A 17434-nucleotide genomic window follows, 5' to 3' on the forward strand; every position below is an offset into this window, starting at 1 on the left:
CCCCTCCCAGGGAGCAAGAGACGCCCTCGGCTCACCAGCTCATCAGCTGTCCAACGTTTGGAACAGCGATCTCCAACGATCACCATGAGCTTACTATGTCTCGCGGAGGTATTCTTCCGAAAAGCGAAACTGGGTCCAGTAGAACCATCTGTTCCCATGCTCCTCCGTTTTATCCCTCATTGTGGCAGTCAGGTCTTCCATTCGTTCAATATCATTTACCCTTGCGAACCACTGGGTCACCATTGGAGCAGATTGCTCTTTCCACTGACTTGGGATACAGGCCCTAGCTGCATTGAGGAGATGTTTAACCAGTTGCCGACCGCCGCACGACGATGTACGTCGACAGCATGGCACGGGCAGGCATATTGGCGTACATGTACGTCCCTTGCCTCCCGCGGGTCGGGGGCCCGATCGGGCCCCCGCCCGGTGCCTGCGGCGGTCGGTTTTCGTCCGGGAGCGATCCGGGACGAGGGGGCGGCCATTCATTCATGGCCACCCCCTCGCGATCGCTCCCGACGAATAGGAATCCCCGTGACATCACTTCCTCTCCTGTAATGTAAACACAGGAGAGGAAGTGATGTATTCTCTCCTCCGTGTCGGTATTTTTCGTTCCGACACGGAGGAGAGCGGATCGGTGAGTTGCACCAACACTCTACACACACAGTAGAACATGCCAGGCACACTCACACCCCCCCGATCACCCCCCCAATTACCCCTGCCCCCCAGTCACAGTGACACCAATGTCATTTTTTTTTTGCATTGGTGTCATTTGTGACTGTAATAACTGTTAGGGCAGTTAGGGTTAGCCCCCTTTAGTTCTAATGTACCCCCTAACCCCCCCAATAAAGGTTTAACCCCGTGATCACCCCCCGTCGCCAGTGTCACTAAGGCTGGGTTCACATTGCAGCGGTTTATGAGAACGAATGTGATTCGCACCGCACTGCAGTGCAAATCACATCCGATCTCTGTGCGATTCGAGTTCAGCCATTCGCCGCACCCGCCACACCCGCCGCACCCGCCGCAAATTCGCACGGGACCCTTTTTTTGGCCCGCAGCAGAATCGGATCGCATGGGTGTTCACACCATGCGATCCGAGTTTGCAGATCGCACTGCGATATGCAAACTGATCTGGGGGTGTCAGTAACATTTCACTGACACTCCCAGCAGTCCGCATAGGGCAGTGTGAACTGCCGCCGGGAGGCATGCGATGCGGGAACCCGCCGCGGATTCGCGGCGTTTCCGCATCGCTCCAGTGTGAACCCAGCCTAATAAGCGATCATTTTTCTGATCGCCGTATTAGTGTCACAGGTGACGCTAGTTAGGCAGGTAGGTATTTAGGTTCGCCGCAGCTTTTTATAGCGCCAGGGACCCCCATATACTACCGCATAAAGCCCCCTGATTGCCCCCTAGTTAACCCTTTCACCAGTGATCACCATATAACTGTTACAGGTGACGCTGGTTGGTTAGTTATTTTTTTATAGTTTCAGGGCACCCGCCATTTATTACCTAATAAAGGTTTAACCCCCTGATCACCCGGCGGGTGTCATTTGTGACTGTAATAACTGTTAGGGCAGTTAGGGTTAGCCCCCTTTAGTTCTAAGGTACCCCCCTAACCCCCCCAATAAAGGTTTAACCCCGTGATCACCCCCCGTCGCCAGTGTCACTAAGGCTGGGTTCACATTGCAGCGGTTTATGAGAACGGATGTGATTCGCACCGCACTGCAGTGCAAATCACATCCGATCTCTGTGCGATTCGAGTTCAGCTATACAGATAGTATGGCTGAATTCGTGTCGCACCCGCCGCACCCGCCGCAAACTCGCACGGGACCCTTTTTTTGGTCCGCAGCAGAATCGGATCGCATGGGTGTTCACACCATGCGATCCAAGTTTGCAGATCGCACTGCGATATGCGAACTGATCTGGGGGTGTCATTAACATTTCACTGACACTCCCAGCAGTTCGCATAGGGCAGTGTGAACTGCCGCCGGGAGGCATGCGATGCGGGAACCCGCCGCGCATTCGTGGCGTTCCCGCATCGCTCCAGTGTGAACCCAGCCTAATAAGCGATCGTTTTTCTGATCGCTGTATTAGTGTCACAGGTGACGCTAGTTAGGCAGGTAGGTATTTAGGTTCGCCGCAGCTTTTTATAGCACCAGGGACCCCCATATACTACCGCATAAAGCCCCCTGATTGCCCCCTAGTTAACCCTTTCACCAGTGATCACCATATAACTGTTACAGGTGACGCTGGTTGGTTAGTTATTTTTTTATAGTTTCAGGGCACCCGCCATTTATTACCTAGTCTCACTAGTGTACCCCTAAATTTAGGGGTGTCTACTTTCCAAAATGGGGTCATTTGGGGGGGGTTTGTGCCATCTTGGCATTTTATGGCCTTCAAAACTGTAACGCCCTTAGAAAGCCTGAAGGCAGTGCTTGGTTTTCGGGGCCCCGTACGCGGCTAGGCTCCCAAAAAGTCCCACATATGTGGTATCCCCGTACTCAGGAGAAGCAGCAGAATTTATTTTGGGGTGTCATTTCACATATGCCCATGGCATGCGTGAGCAATATATCATTTAGTGACAACTTTGTGAAAAAAATTAAAATAAAAAAAAAGTTTGTAATTTTCCCGCAACTTGTGGCAAAATATAAAATATTCCATGGACTCAACATGCCTCTCACCAAATAGCTTGGGGTGTCTACTTTCTAAAATGGGGTCATTTGTGGGGGTTTTGTGCCATCTTGGCATTTTATGGCCTTCAAAACTGTAATAGGTAGTGAGAAGTGAACTCAAAAATTTACGCCCTTAGAAAGCCTGAAGGCGGTGCTTGGTTTTCGGGGCCCCGTACGCGGCTAGGCTCCCAAAAAGTCCCACATATGTGGTATCCCCGTACTCAGGAGAAGCAGCAGAATTTATTTTGGGGTGTCATTTCACATATGCCCATGGCATGCGTGAGCAATATATCATTTAGTGACAACTTTGTGAAAAAAAAAAAAAAAAAAAAAAGTTTGTAATTTTCCCGCAACTTGTGGCAAAATATAAAATATTCCATGAACTCAACATGCCTCTCAGCAAATAGCTTGGGGTGTCTACTTTCTAAAATGGGGTCATTTGTGGGGGTTTTGTGCCATCTTGGCATTTTATGGCCTTCAAAACTGTAATAGGTAGTGAGAAGTGAACTCAAAAATTTACGCCCTTAGAAAGCCTGAAGGCGGTGCTTGGTTTTCGGGGCCCCGTACGCGGCTAGGCTCCCAAAAAGTCCCACATATGTGGTATCCCCGTACTCAGGAGAAGCAGCAGAATTTATTTTGGGGTGTCATTTCACATATGCCCATAGCATGTGTGAGCAATATATCATTTAGTGACAACTTTGTGTAAAAAAAAAAAAAAATTTTTTTTTTGTCATTATTCAATCGCTTGAGGCAAAAAAATTAAATATTCAATGGGCTCAACATGCCTCTTATCAATTTCCTTAGGGGGTCTACTTTCCAAAATGGGGTCATTTGAGGGGGTTTTGTACTGCCCTGCCATTTTAGCACCTCAAGAAATGAGATAGGCAGTCGTAAACTAAAAGCTGCGTAAATTCCAGAAAACGTACCTTAGTTTGTAGATGTGACAACTTTTGCGCAAACCAATAAATATACAATTATTGACTTTTTTTTTACCAAAGACATGTGGCTGAATACATTTTGGCCTAAATGTATGACTAAAATTGAGTTTATTGGATTTTTCTAATAACAAAAAGTAGAAAATATCATTTTTTTTCAAAATTTGCGGTCTTTTTACGTTTATATCGCAAAAAATAAAAATCGCAGAGGCAATCAAATACCATCAAAATAAAGCTCTATTTGTGGGAAGAAAAGGACGCAAATTTTTTTTGGGTACAACATTGCATGACCGCGCAATTACCAGTTAAAGCAGCGCAGTGCCAAAGTGTAAAAAGACCTCTGGTCATTTACCAGCAAAATGGTCCGGTCTGAAAGTGGTTAAGTAAGGACTTATGATAACGCTTTTCTCGACATAGTTAGATTAGAGTTAGATTGAGAAGAACTGCTGTGGGATCATTGGCTAAGGAAATGTCTGTGAACTTGTGGATGAGTCTCAGGACAGGCTGCCAGAATGTTTGTAATTTAGGGCATTCCCAGAAAATGTGGAGAATGGTGCCAGCCTGTTGCCCGCAGCGACAGCAGCGGTCAGATTGACCGGGGAATATTTTGGCCAACACCACCGGTGTACGATACCAGCGTGTGATCAGCTTATATGAGATCTCCTGATATTTACTGCAGAGTGACGACTTATGGGCGAAAAAGAGTATTCTGTCCTTCTGTGGTTTGGAGAATGTAGTTTGTAAGTCCCTTTTCCATTTAGCTAGGAAGGGTGGATCCGTGGAGGATTCTGCGTCTGTCAGGATTTGGTAGGACCTAGAGAGGAAACCACGAACTGGGCCATCATCCAGGCAAAGTTCCTCGAAGGGGTGGAATTGTCTAGAGAAGAACGAATGGTTAGGTAGTGATCCGAGGAAATGGATTAGCTGTCTAGCTCTCCAGCTATCCAATGCAACAGGTACTTGCTCTAGCAGTATGGTCCCGATGGGAATCAAGCCCGTGGGTCCAAGAAATAGGGCTGCTCTCAGAAGCCCTTTCGGGGCTTGCCTGGTAAAGGCCTGGTCAGACAGGCCCGGAGGGAATCTAGGATGTGCAATAATTGGGGTCATAGGAGAAGGGAAGTTAGTCAGGTGGGAAAGGTGAAAAAAACTATCCATCTCGGCGAGCGAGGGGCCAATTAACAGGTGAGTAGTCACACAGGGCTCCAATGGCCTCCCCGCCCAAGGCAGACCAGTCAGTGGAACCCGCACCATCTCCTGCTCTAGCTTGACCCATAGCTTCAGTTCCCCATGCCGGTGTCTTATCACATATGGTCCCCCATCGGATAGTGTCCGCTGTGTGCTGCGCATGCGCAGTACACAGCAACACAGATTCCGAAAATTGACGAGCATGAACGGCGCCTGCGCACTGAGTCCAGGTTCTATCCCCACTATCCAAGTGGACATAGAGTAAGAATATAAAAGAGCCAAGCGCAGCGGGCAGGGGCCCGAAGCGTGGCGAGCGAAGCTCGCCTGCGAGGGGCCCTCTAATATTCACAACCCTATGTCCACTTGGATGGTGGGGCTACCACCTCCACTCACCGCGCAGGCGCCGTTCGGCTTCGGAGATATTCCGAAGCTTCGTCTGCTCCGTACTGCGCACAGACACTATATCATGGCCGGACAGTATATGGCAGAACACCAGCACCAGTCAACCACCGGTGTCATGTGCGTCGCTGTGTAATATAGAGCAGGGTCCGGGAAGCCAATACCTCCCCGCAATTTCGGTCGCAACAGCATTGCCCTACCAATACGCATATGTTTTCCGCGCCAGAGGAACTTGATAAAGATTGAGCGAACCGCATGAAAGAAAGTCTGAGGTATTTTGATAGGTAAGGCTTGTGATAGATACAGAAGTCGTGGCATTGCGTTCATATTACAGCGTCCGAACCATGACAGAGCAAGTGGGTCCCATCTCTTAGGGTCCCCTGTAAGCCCATAGGCTTCTTTTTCTGTTGTTGGCTTTGACCTGTTTTTTTTGCTTGTTTCTCAAGGCGACCATCTTGGCGTTTGTCAAGAGGGTTGGGCGTGTCTTGAAGAGAATGCTTACGGCCACATCAACCTGAAAGCACCCGATCTCGTCTGATTTCAGAGGCTAAGCAGCGTCAGGCCTGGTTTGTACCTGGATGGGAGACTGCCTGGGAAGACCAGGTGCCATAGAAGGATCTGGTCTGGTTAGTGTCTTGATTGGGAGATCGCCTGGGAATACTGGATGCTGTAGGCTTCTTTTTATGTTGTTGGCTTTGACCTGTTTTTTTTAGCTTGTTTCCCAAGGTGACCATCTTGGCCTTTGTCAAGAGGCTTCAGAGTGCCCAAAGAGAGTGCCTACGGCCAAATCACCCTGAAAGAGCCCAATCTCATCTGATCTCGGAGGCTAAGCAGCGATGGGCCTGGTTAGTACCTGGATGGGAGACAGCTTGGGAATACCAGGTGCCATAGGCTTCTCATTATGTTGTCGGCGTTGACCTGTTTTATTTTCCCTTGTTTCCCAAGGTGACCATCTTGGCATGTGTCAAGAGGGTTGAGAGTGCACAAAGAAATTGCCTACGAGCACAACACCCTGAAAGCGCCCAATCTCGTTTGGTCTCAGAGGCTAAGCAGGGTTGGGCCTGGTTTGTACCTGGATGGGAGACCGCCTGGGTTTTCCAGATGCCGCAGGCTTATTTTTATGTTGTTGGTGTTGACCTGTTTTATTCGCTTGTTTCCCAAAGTGATCATCTTGGCATTTGTCAAGAGGGTTGAGAGTGCCTAAAGAGATCGCTTACAGCCGCATCACCCTGAAAGCACCCTATCTCTTCTGATCTCAGAGGCTAAGAAGGGTTGGGCCTAGTTAGTACTTGAATGGGAGACGGCCTTGGAATACTAGGTGCCGTAGTCTTCTTTTTATGTTGTTGGCGTTGACCTGTTTTTTTTCGCTTGTTTCCCAGGGTGACTATCTTGGCATTTTTCAAGAGGGATGAGAGTGCCCAAAGAGATTGCCTATGGGCACATCACCCTGAAAGCGCCCAATCTCCGCTGATCTCAGAGGCTAGAAAGGGTCGCACCTTGTTAATACCTGGATGGGAGACCGTATGGAAATACTAGGTGCGGTAGGCTTCTTTTTATGTTGTTGGCGTTGACTTGTTTTTTTTTTTTTGTTTCCCAAGGTGACCATCTTGGCGTTTGTCAAGAGGGTTGAGCGTGCCTGAAAAAATCTACTATGGCTGCACCACCCTGAAAGAGCCAAATCTCATTTGATCTCAGAGGCTAAGCAGGGTTGGGACCTGGTTAGTACCTGGATGGGAGAACGCCTGGGATTTCTCGATGCCATAGGCTTTTTTTAAGTTGTTGGCATTGACTTATTTTTTTTTTTTTGTTTTATTCTTTTATTAAGTATAAGTAGAACAACATAAATATAACAGTCAACCATACAGCATGACCCAGGGTCACAATTACATGGTAACAAAAAATAGGCAGCCAAATAACTCTGGGATCTCAGAGGGGAGTCCTAGAGTTTCATGCAGAAAAGAGAGAAACCCCACCTCGGACATGTAGTACAGTATAACTAATGCAGCCCTGTTCGGACAAATGTAATCATGGAGAGCAACTGGGACCACAGCGAGTCAGCTTATCATGACCTATGTGAACCAGAGTAAAATATGAGCCGGTCGTGTCCAGAACCCTGGGGCTCTTCTGGGTCCCAAAGCTAGCCTTTGGGACCCAGAAGAGCCCCAGGGTTCTGGACACGGGCATAAGGAGACAAGGCATAGTCAAAAGGGAGGACGGGGGAAGAAGAGAGTGCAAAGACGGAGAGAGAGGAGGGGGGGGGGTGGCAGCGGGGAAAAATAGAAAAATAAAGACAAAAAGGGAGGGGGGGGATGCCACCCAGGGCAGACATGGCCTACGTAGGTAAACGTTAGATGTTCAGTCTTTTTCTGGGACAGGGGCGCTGCTCACCTCCCGAATGTAGTCTCAAGTACCAGAAAAATACCTCCAGAGCCTCCATGTAACACTAAATGCCTCTTCAGTGTTGTGAAGGGTGGCGGTCAATTCTTCCATCCGGAGAATATGATTGACTTTGGAATACCACAGCACCTTGGATGGGGGGCTGAGGCTGCCTCCACAGTGTGGGAATGCAGGCCCGGGCGGCGTTCAGGAGTTGCATCGGGAGGGTTTTTTTGTATTTTCGAACAGGCTGTTCGGTCAAGTGTAGAAGGCACGCTGCTGGGTTGTCTGCGATATCTACATTTCTAAAAGTTTTTATCGTCTCGGTCACCTCCACCCAAAAGTTCCTCAAGGCCGGGCATGCCCAGAAAATGTGTCCCATGGTCCCCGTATCTGAATTGCACCTCCAACAAACATCCGGGATCGATCTATTCATTTTATTCAGAAGGTATGGGACTCTATACCAGCGTGAGACTATCTTGTATCCTGATTCTTGATATTGGTTTGCGATGGAAGCTTTATGTACTAATGTCAGGATCTTGCTATCTGTTGTGGGGTAAATGTGATGCCAAAGTCCCTCTCCCATTTGTGGATAAATGGTGGGGTCGACTCCTCCTCCTGACTACTTAATAGGTTGTACAGGAGGGAGAGGGTGTGTCGCACAGGTTCCTTTTTGTGACAGATGGATTCATAGGGCGTCAGGTCTCTAGGAGTGTAGGGGGCCCTTTGTATGGCCAGAAGAAAGTGATGAAGTTGATAAGCACTAAACAAGTCAAGCGGAGGGTCAGAAAGCTTGGCGACAGTTTGCGTGGTCGGGAGCCCTCCCGAGGGCCACACCTCTCCCAGACGCTGTTTCCCCACCACTGTCAACTGTCGCAGTTTCTTGTTGGTAAATCCCGGTGGGAAGTCTGGATTACCTATAACCGGAGTCATTGGTGACGGCAGCGGAGCAATGTGTGTGCAGCGGAACAACCTCCGCACAACAGCCAACGTAGCTCCCACTACGGGGTGATCTCTGAGGTCTTTTGGTAGGGAGGACAGGAGCCACGGGGAGGTCATTAGGGGAATGGATCCATCCTCAATCTCCATCTCCACCCACTGCTTGTGTGGGCCATTACAATGCCAATCAACGACTCTCGCTAGCAGAGTCACTCTGTAGTATTGTCTCAGATCTGGGAGACCCAGACCCCCCTTGTCCTTTGGTCTGGCAAGCAATTGCAAACGGGCTCTGGGCGGTTTGCGCGGCCAAATAAAGTCCCGGAGCAGCACCTGCAGTTGTCTGAAAAAAATTGCGGGTAACCAGATCGGTAATGTCTGGAACAAGTATAAAATCCGCGGGAGGGCCGTCATTTTGAATGCATTACAGCGCCTGAACCAGGTCAGTGTTAAAGCATGCCAGTTTCCCAAATCAGATTTCAGTCTATTCAGGAGAGGGACAAAATTAAGCGGGTACAATTGCGCCAAATCCGCTGCGATGTCAACGCCCAGGTAAGGTATAGATTTTTCAGCTCAGTAGAATGGAAAAGCGGAGCGTAGCCTCTTGGCCTCACCATCCGGGACCGATATATTCAATACAGCCAAAGGTGCAATTGATTTTATAGTTTGATAGGCTGCTGTATCGCCGGAGAGCCGCGAGTATATTGGGAAGCGAAATGTGTGGATTGGAGACGAAAGAAATTAGATCGTTAGCGTACGCCGCAATTTTGTGGTGTGCCGAGGGTTTGGATATGCCAGTAATATTCGGGTCATTCCGAACGTGACACATAAGTGGTTCCAGTGTCAGAATAAAAATTAGGGGAGACAGAGGGCACCCCTGCCTCATCCCATTAGTGATGGGGAAAGAGTCCGAGCACTCTGAAAGCACCCAATCTCGTCTGATCTTGGAGGCTAAGAAGAGTCAGGCCTGGTTAGTACCTGGATGGGAGACCACCTGGGAATACCAGTTATTGTAGGCTTCTTTTTATGTTTTTGGCCTTGATTCGTTTTGTTTTTTTTTCGCTTGTTTCCCAAGGTGACCATCTTGGCATTTGTCAAGAGGGTTGAGAGTGCCCAAAGAGTTCGCTTACAGCAGCATCACCCTGAAAGAGCCCTGTCTCTTCTCATCTCTGAGGCTAAGAAGGGTTGGGCCTAGTTAGTCCCTGGATGGGAGATGGCTTTGGAATACCAGGTGCCGTAGTCTTCTTTTTATGTTGTTGACATTGACCTGTTTTTTTTCCGCTTGTTTCCCAAGGTGACTATCTTGGCATTTGTCAAGAGGGTTGAGAGTGCCCAAAGAGATTGCCTATGGGCACATAAGCCTGAAAGCGCCCGATCTCCTCTGATCTCAGAGGCTAAACAGGGTCGGGCCTTGCTAGTACCTGGATTGGAGACCACCTGGGAATACTAGGTGCTGGAGGCTTATTTTTATGTTGTTGGCGTTGACTTGTTTTTTTTGTTTACCAAGGTGACCCTCTTGGTGTTTGTCAAGAGGGTTGAGAGTGCTTGAAGAGCTCGCCTATGGCCACATAACCCTGAAAGCACCAGATCTCGTCTGATCTCAGAGACTAAACAGGGTCGGGCCTTGTTAATACCTGGATGGGAGACCACCTGGGAATACTAGGTGCTGTAGACTTCTTCTCATGTTGTTGGCGTTGACTTGATTTTTTTGTTTGTTTCCCAAGGTGACCATATTGGCGTTAGTCAAGGTTGAGAGTGCCTGAAGAAATCTCCTATGGCCACACCACCCTGAAAGAGCCCAATCTCATCTGATCTCAGAGGCTAAGCAGGGTTGGGACCAGTTAAGTACCTGGATGGGAGACCGCCTGGGATTTCCAGATGCCGTAGGCTTCTTTTTATGTTGTGGCCATTGACCTATTTTTTTCCGCTTGTTTCCAAGGTGACCATCTTGGTGTTTGTCAAGAGAGTTGAGAGTGCCTGAAGATATTGGCTACGGCCACATCACCCTGAATCTGTTCCATCTCATCTGATCTTGGAGGCTAAGCAGGGTCGGGCCTGGTTAATGCCTGGATGGGAGACCGCCTGGGAATACCAGGTGTCGTAGGCTTCTTTTTTTTTCAAATATAATTTTTTCTCCAAATAGGGGAAGACGGTCCCCCGAGTACATAATGCAACAGAGAAATACAGAGCAAAAAGCAGCTGAAAAATACTTGATACAGGTATATTCGCAACTGTGAGTCTGCCTTCCATCAATCACAATGATTCGAGGCACGGATAAAGTACTGTACCAAGATCCAGGGTCACACAAACCCCAGGTCCCTCCGGCATAATCCATACAGAGGGGGGTGTGGGGCCGTCATTCCCAATTTTCCACTCTTTCCAAAAGAGAGAGGGGGTGGAGGGGGTGAGAGATAGGGGAGGAAGGCCGAAAAGAGAAGGGTTGAAAGATCAGAAAAGGAGAAGAGGGGACGAGACACGATGGCAGCCACTGTCCAAGGGGCCAGTCAAGGAAAGCTCAGAGCACTAAGGCGATAGCAGGCGACATCCTTCCAGCGAGAATATAAAGGTATTCCAGATGTCTCAGGTTTGTTTAAAAAATTCTTGTTTACCTTGTGATGTGAGGATCAAGTCCTCCATTTTTTTTAATGTCCTCTATTTTCCTAAGCCAGTGAGTAATGAAAGGGGGGGAACATTTTTTCCAATAGAGAGGGATGCAGGATTTCACCGCATTTATCACATGCCGTAAAATTGATTTTTTTGTACTTCTTAATGGGAATCTGTGAATGGTGCAAGAGAAAGAATGCAGCCTCTTCCTGGATGGAGAAGTCTGTGAATTTTTGTGTCATGCATCGGATCTCTGTCCAGAAGTCCACCAAGCTGAGGCAGGACCAAAAAATGTGCAGCAACGTGCCCTCTTCTTCTCCACACCTCCAGCATATGTTCGAGGAAGAGGGGAAACATTTCTGCAGCTTTGATGGTGTCAAATACCACCTGGTGAGAAGTTTAAAATTCGTCTCCTGTATCTTCGTGCACAGCGACATTTTGAGAGCCAAAGTGATAATGCGTTGTCTCTGTGCTGGGGAAAATTAGCAATTAAGGTCCTTTTCCCAGTTGGCCAGACAGGTTAAGTGTGGGTAATCTGTTTGAGAGAGAATGTGGGCCAAAGGGCCTTCGCTCCTGCATAGAGTCTCAAACTCCGTCTGAGGGCGGGCGAACGTTTGAGGATTGGGGATGGAATGGAGAAAATTATGTCGTTGCGCCGCTCTCCAAAAAGGCAGTTGGAAAAGCCCTGTCGGATCTGTTAGGGTTGAGAAAGAAGGCCATTTTCCATCAATGACGAATTTAGACGCATTGTCTAGGTTGGAATTTCTAAGTGGGTCCCCAGTTCAAAGGTTGGATGGCCACGTATAGGGAATAGGGGGGAAGTCAAAGACGCGAGTGTGTTTTGGGTAGCGATCAGGTGACTGACTTTCAACTAAGCCCCTATAGTGGGATGTGACATAAATTCTGTGGGTAAATACTTATAGCACCACATGGCGCTTCTTAGCGGAATTCGGGAGTGAGCTTAGAAATTTTGTTTCGATTCCAGTCCAATACACGCCCCAGATGGGAGGCCAGGTAGTAGCGTCGCAAGTTAGGGAGAACCAACCCTCCCTGTTGTTTAGACAATGTCAGCTGTGACCGCTTAAGTCTGGGATTTTTGTGGGCCCAGTTAAATTGAGTGAGCAAGGATTGAGCTTGCTTAAAAAACAGGACTGGAATCTGGATCGGGAGAGCTTGGAAAAGATAAGTAAATTTAGGGAGTATGTTCATTTTAATGAGATTGCATCTGCTGAACCAGGAATGGAGGCCAGAATGCCACCCGTGAAGCAAACTGCGGATCTTAGTGACAAGGGGTGGGGGGAAGTTCAACATAAACGTACACGCGATGTCCGGTGGAATGTAAGTACGTGAGTATATCTTACTTATCCATGCCAGCATCCGTTCACTCAGACCTATATGGCGAAGGACCGAGAACATTAATGTCCATTTGACCCGATCAAAAGCCTTCTCGGCATCAGTACTCATGAAAAGACAAGGGGTCCCAGATGACTTTGCTTTACGGATCAGGGTAAGCACCTTAGTGGTGTTGTCCCTATCTTCCCTGGTGGGAATAAAACCTAACTGGTCAATATGTATAAGGGACTACAAGTGATGTGCCAATCACGTGGCGAGGAGTTAGAGAATAGTTTTAGGACCGAATTTTGGAGGGAAATGGGTCTGTAGCTCCCACATAGGCCCGGGTCTTTGCCCTCCTTAGGTATCAACGAGATGTGGGCTCTAAGGGTATCCTCAGGAAAATCCCCATTTGAGCTCAGAGTATTAAATAAATTCACCAAGCGCGGGCCGAGAATAGGGAGGAAGGTCTTAAAGTATTGTGCGGTATATCCGTCAGGGCCCGGAGCCTTGCCCACCTTCGGAGGTCCCACGGCCGTCTGGACTTCTTCCAGTGTGATCGGGTCCTCCAAGTACTCCCGTGATTCCGATGAGAGGGTTGGTAGACCAGAACCGGTTACATATCTGTCTATATTGTCCTGTCCAGACCCTGAATCGGGGCGGGTTGTAGAGATCAGAGTAACATTTTTCAAAGACTTCGACTATTTGGGTTGGGGTAGAGGCCCTCTGGCCATTCTCATCTATCAACTGTGGTATGTAAGAGCCAGATTTCAACTCCTTTACCGACCTGGCTAAGATTTTTCTCTGTCATTTGTCCTCTGACTCCTACGTCAGTTTACGACAAAACTGGAGTGCCGCTTTCGCTTTATAATGGAGTAGGACAGCAATATGGGTATGGAGTGTCCCCAATTCAATCTCTAAGGTCCGTAAGGGGGTATGTTTATGTTTCGCTTACACAGAGGCAAGTTCACGAAACAGATTAGCAAGCTGTTCCTTCCGTGTTCGTTTGATGCGCGCCCCGTGCCTGATAAGTACCCTGCGGAGTACTGACTTGTGAGCCTCCCAAATTATCCCCGGGTCACAGTCCTGCTTTAGTTTTCTTGGAAATAAAGGTCCAATTCCCTGGTCACATCTGCTAAAACTTCCGGTATCTGGAGGAGGCTCTCATTAAGGTGCCAGAATAGAGACCTAGGTGAGGGGTTGGGAGCGAGGAGCAAGAGGCAGAAGTGTCAACCGATGGCGAAAGGGGACATAAAAGTCCCCACCTAATATCAATTGGCCCTCCCGAAAGTCACATAATCTGTGCAGGGTAGTTCTGAGGAACGTGTCTTGGTGATCATTGGGAGCGTACACAGTGGCAAATGTAAAAAGGCGCTCTCCAATGTGGCCCCTAAGAAAAAGATATTGGCCCCCAGGGTCCACCAGAGAATCCTGGAGAACCCAGGGGAGCCTGCTAGAGATCAGAATGGAGAGGAGGGGTTAGTAGAGTGGTAGACCTTAGGGAAGGATCTCGACCATAGAAAGGGGAGGCTAGTATTTTTAAAATGTGTTTCTTGTATAAAGGCCACATCAGTACAGGATGTGTTCAGTTCTCACAGGAGGATCCACCGTTTTTCAGGGGAGTTCAGTCCCTTAACGTTTAGAGAGGTGACCTTGACTGAGTCTGCCATCGCTCCTCGGGGAGGGGGAGGGGGACATCAGAGAAAAGCAAAGAAAGTTGAACCAAGGTAGGTTTTGGGTAGGTAATGCATGGCGGGAACTAAGGGGGAGAAAGGAAGGGCAAATGGAAGGAAAGGTAAAGGGAAAAAGAGGCCGGGCACCTCAACCCCAGGGGGAGAGGGAAATTAAGGGTTGTCCGCACTCAACAGTACAGGAAGGGTATACTAAAACAGCACAATTATGCTATAGCGCTTACCAGATGTACACTGGGTTTAACGCGCTGTCCTACTTGGGTAATTGGGTAGACAGGTCGGAGAGGGAGCCCCCGAATCCTAGTCCCCCCAGTCCCGGCAGTGGTAAATGTCACGTCTGATACCGGTATGCAAATAAAAGACAATCAGTAACATCAAAGAAACAAAAAACAATAGTATAACCAAAACAGAGGTAGAGCATATAACTGTTAGCACTGAGGGGTCTCCTCGGCTCGCCCTAAACGTAGGCATGCACGAGGGAGCCCGTCACAACAGAAAAGGCATCACAGAATGGGATCCACCACCCCCCGTCCCATACCCCTAAAGTACATGCAGTCCCCGAACAAATGCATTTCTCCCTTTGGCAGATTGTCCTCTCCTTACCCCCTCTCCCCCATCCACGCCCCGGGGGGAAAAGGGGCAGGGAAGGAGGGAAAGGGGGAGTGGAAGGGGGGAAAGGGGGAGTGGAAGGGGGAAAGGGGGAGGGAAAGGAGGGAAGGGAAGGGTGGGAAGGGGGGGAAGGGAGGGGGGAAACCGGGGAGAGGGGACAAACATGCAGAAATGTCAAGTCCTTTAGCGCACTCCCACCAGCAAACACCCGGACCCCATAAATTTCAACTCCTCCCCTCCATGGTCACCACATCAAGATGAAAGAGAAGCAGCCCTGGTCGGTGCATGGAAAATCCGGCAGGCAAGGGGCTGGGGCCACCATCCCTCCATCCAATGGGAGACTTCACCCGAGCAGCAGTCCTGGGGCCCGCCAATTAGTGTCTCTCCTGCATCGCCATCGGGGGCTGTGTAGAGCATCCAGAGGGAGGCTGGGACTGCCCAAACAGTAAGGGGTAAATCCTCCAGGGGGGTCCAGAGTCACCCTGGAGGGAAGCAGTGTCTCGTACCAATAGGCTCAATAAATAAGTCATCCAGGGTCCCCGAAAGCTGCAGAAGGCAATGTCGGCAAAGAGTAGGTGGGAGCCAGACAAGGGGCGCATCCAGGGGGAGGGGACACATATGCGGGAATGTCAAGCCCTTCCAGTACAGCGCATTAGGTATCACTCAGACCCCCCAAAGTGCAAATCCCCCATCTAAGGTCAAGACTCCAGAAGGGAAGATGAGCCGCCCTGGTCTGTACATGAAAGAACCTGCTGCCAAGGGGTTGGGGCCATCATCCCTTCCTCCAATGGGAGATGCCACCGGCATGACAGCCCCGTGTCCTGTCAAGTGGTGCCCCTCTGACAATGTCGTTGTGGTATATGTGGAGCATCCAGGGAGAGGCAGGGACCACCCAAACAGTGAGGGGTAAAGCCTCCAAGGGGGACCGGTGTCAGACAGGAGGATAGCGGTGTCTTGTACAAGTTGGTTAATTAGACAAGTCATCCAGTGTGTTTCTGTGAGCAGCGGAAAGAAAGGTCGGTAAGGATTATGAATGGGTGGGGGCCAGGGAGTGCATAAAACTGCCACCAGATGACCGGGGCAGAGAGGGCAAGGGGATGAAAGTCAGATCTGGTAGGTGGGGGCGGGGGTGAGGAGTGTCCCTCATATTACTCACGTTGGCCATACCTTGAAGCTGAGCGCTCTGCATACCCAGGACGTTCTTCTGTATAATCTAGCCTATCTGTACACATTAGTCGGTCCTCTGTATACACTAGTGTATACAGATAGGCTAGATTATACAGAAGAACGTCCTGGGTATGCAGAGATGGAGGCTAGGGTATACAGAGAGAGAGGCTAGAGTATGCATACTTGCTAGTGTATACAGACGGACTAGTGTATACAGAAGACCGGCTAGTTTATATAGGGAGGCTAATGTGTGCAAAAGACAGGCTAGTGTATACAAATAGGCTAGATTATAGAGAAGAACATCTTGGGTATGCAGAGAGAGAGACTGGGTTACACAGAGAGGCTGGTGTATGCAGACTTGCTAGTGTATACAGACGGACTAGTGTATACAGAGAGGCTTGGGTATACAGAGAGCTAATGTATAAAGAGCAGCTAGTGTATACAAAAGACATCCAAGGGTATACAGAGAGACTCGTGTATGCAGAAGACCGGCTAGTTTATACAGAGAGGCTAAAGTGTACAAAACACAGGCTAGATTATTCAGAAGAACGTCCTGGGTATGCAGAGATGGAGGCTAGGGTATACAGAGAGAGAGACTGTGTTACACAGAGAGGCAGGAGTATGCAGACTTGCTAGTGTATACAGATGGACTAGTGTATACAGTAGACCGGCTAGTTTATACAGAGAGGCTAATGTGTACAAAAGACAGGCTAGTTTATACAGATAGGCTAGATTATACAAAAGAACGTCCTGGGTATGCAGAGATGGAGGCTAGGGTATACAGAGAGAGAGTGAGGCTGGGTTACACAGAGAGGCAGGAGTATGCAGACTTGCTAGGGTATACAGAGAGAGAGGCTAGAGTATGCATACTTGCTAGTGTATACAGGCGGACTAGTGTATACAGAAGACCGGTTAGTTTATACAGAGAGGCAAATGTGTACAAAAGACAGGCTAGTGTATACAAATAGGCTAGATTATAGAGAAGAACGTCCTGGGTATGCAGAGATGGATGGCTAGTGTATACAGATAGGCTAGATTATACAGATAGGCTAGATTATACAGAAGAACGTCCTGGGTATGCAGAGATGGAGGCTAAGGTATACAGAGAGAGAGGCTAGAGTACGCATACTTGCTAGTGTATACAAATGGACTAGTGTATACAGAGGACCGGCTAGTTTATACAGAGAGGCTAATGTGTACAAAAGACAGGCTAGTGTATACAAATAGGCTAGATTATAGAGAAGAACGTCCTGGGTATGCAGAGAGAGAAGTTGGGTTACAAAGAGAGGCTAGTGTATGCAGACTTGCTAGTGTATACCGGTGGACTAGTGTATACAGAGAGGCTTGGGTATACAGAGAGCTAATGTATAAAGAGATGCTAGTGTATACCGACGGACTAGTGTTTACAGAGGACCGGCTAGTTTATACAATACAGAGAGGTTAATGTGTACAAAACACAGGCTAGTTTATACAGATAGGCTACATTATACAGAAGAACGTCCTGGGTATGCAGAGATGGAGGCTAGGGTAT

At 48.7% G+C, this 17434-nt stretch overlaps 4 pseudogenes; all 4 read left to right on the forward strand.

The window, feature by feature from the left end:
- The first annotated feature begins 5963 nt into the window (after window positions 1–5963).
- LOC143957100 (5S ribosomal RNA) lies at window positions 5964–6082 on the forward strand (annotated as a pseudogene).
- Window positions 6083–10056: 3974 nt separating this feature from the next.
- On the forward strand, window positions 10057–10175 carry LOC143944457 (5S ribosomal RNA; annotated as a pseudogene).
- A 95-nt stretch (window positions 10176–10270) lies between these two features.
- On the forward strand, window positions 10271–10390 carry LOC143948354 (5S ribosomal RNA; annotated as a pseudogene).
- Window positions 10391–10488: 98 nt separating this feature from the next.
- On the forward strand, window positions 10489–10607 carry LOC143947746 (5S ribosomal RNA; annotated as a pseudogene).
- Window positions 10608–17434: the final 6827 nt, after the last annotated feature.

Source organism: Lithobates pipiens, unplaced genomic scaffold (assembly GCF_037356315.1).
Source record: "Lithobates pipiens isolate NorthernLeopardFrog02 unplaced genomic scaffold, aLitPip1_a1.2 Scaffold_10, whole genome shotgun sequence".
NCBI classification, from domain to species: domain Eukaryota; kingdom Metazoa; phylum Chordata; class Amphibia; order Anura; family Ranidae; genus Lithobates; species Lithobates pipiens.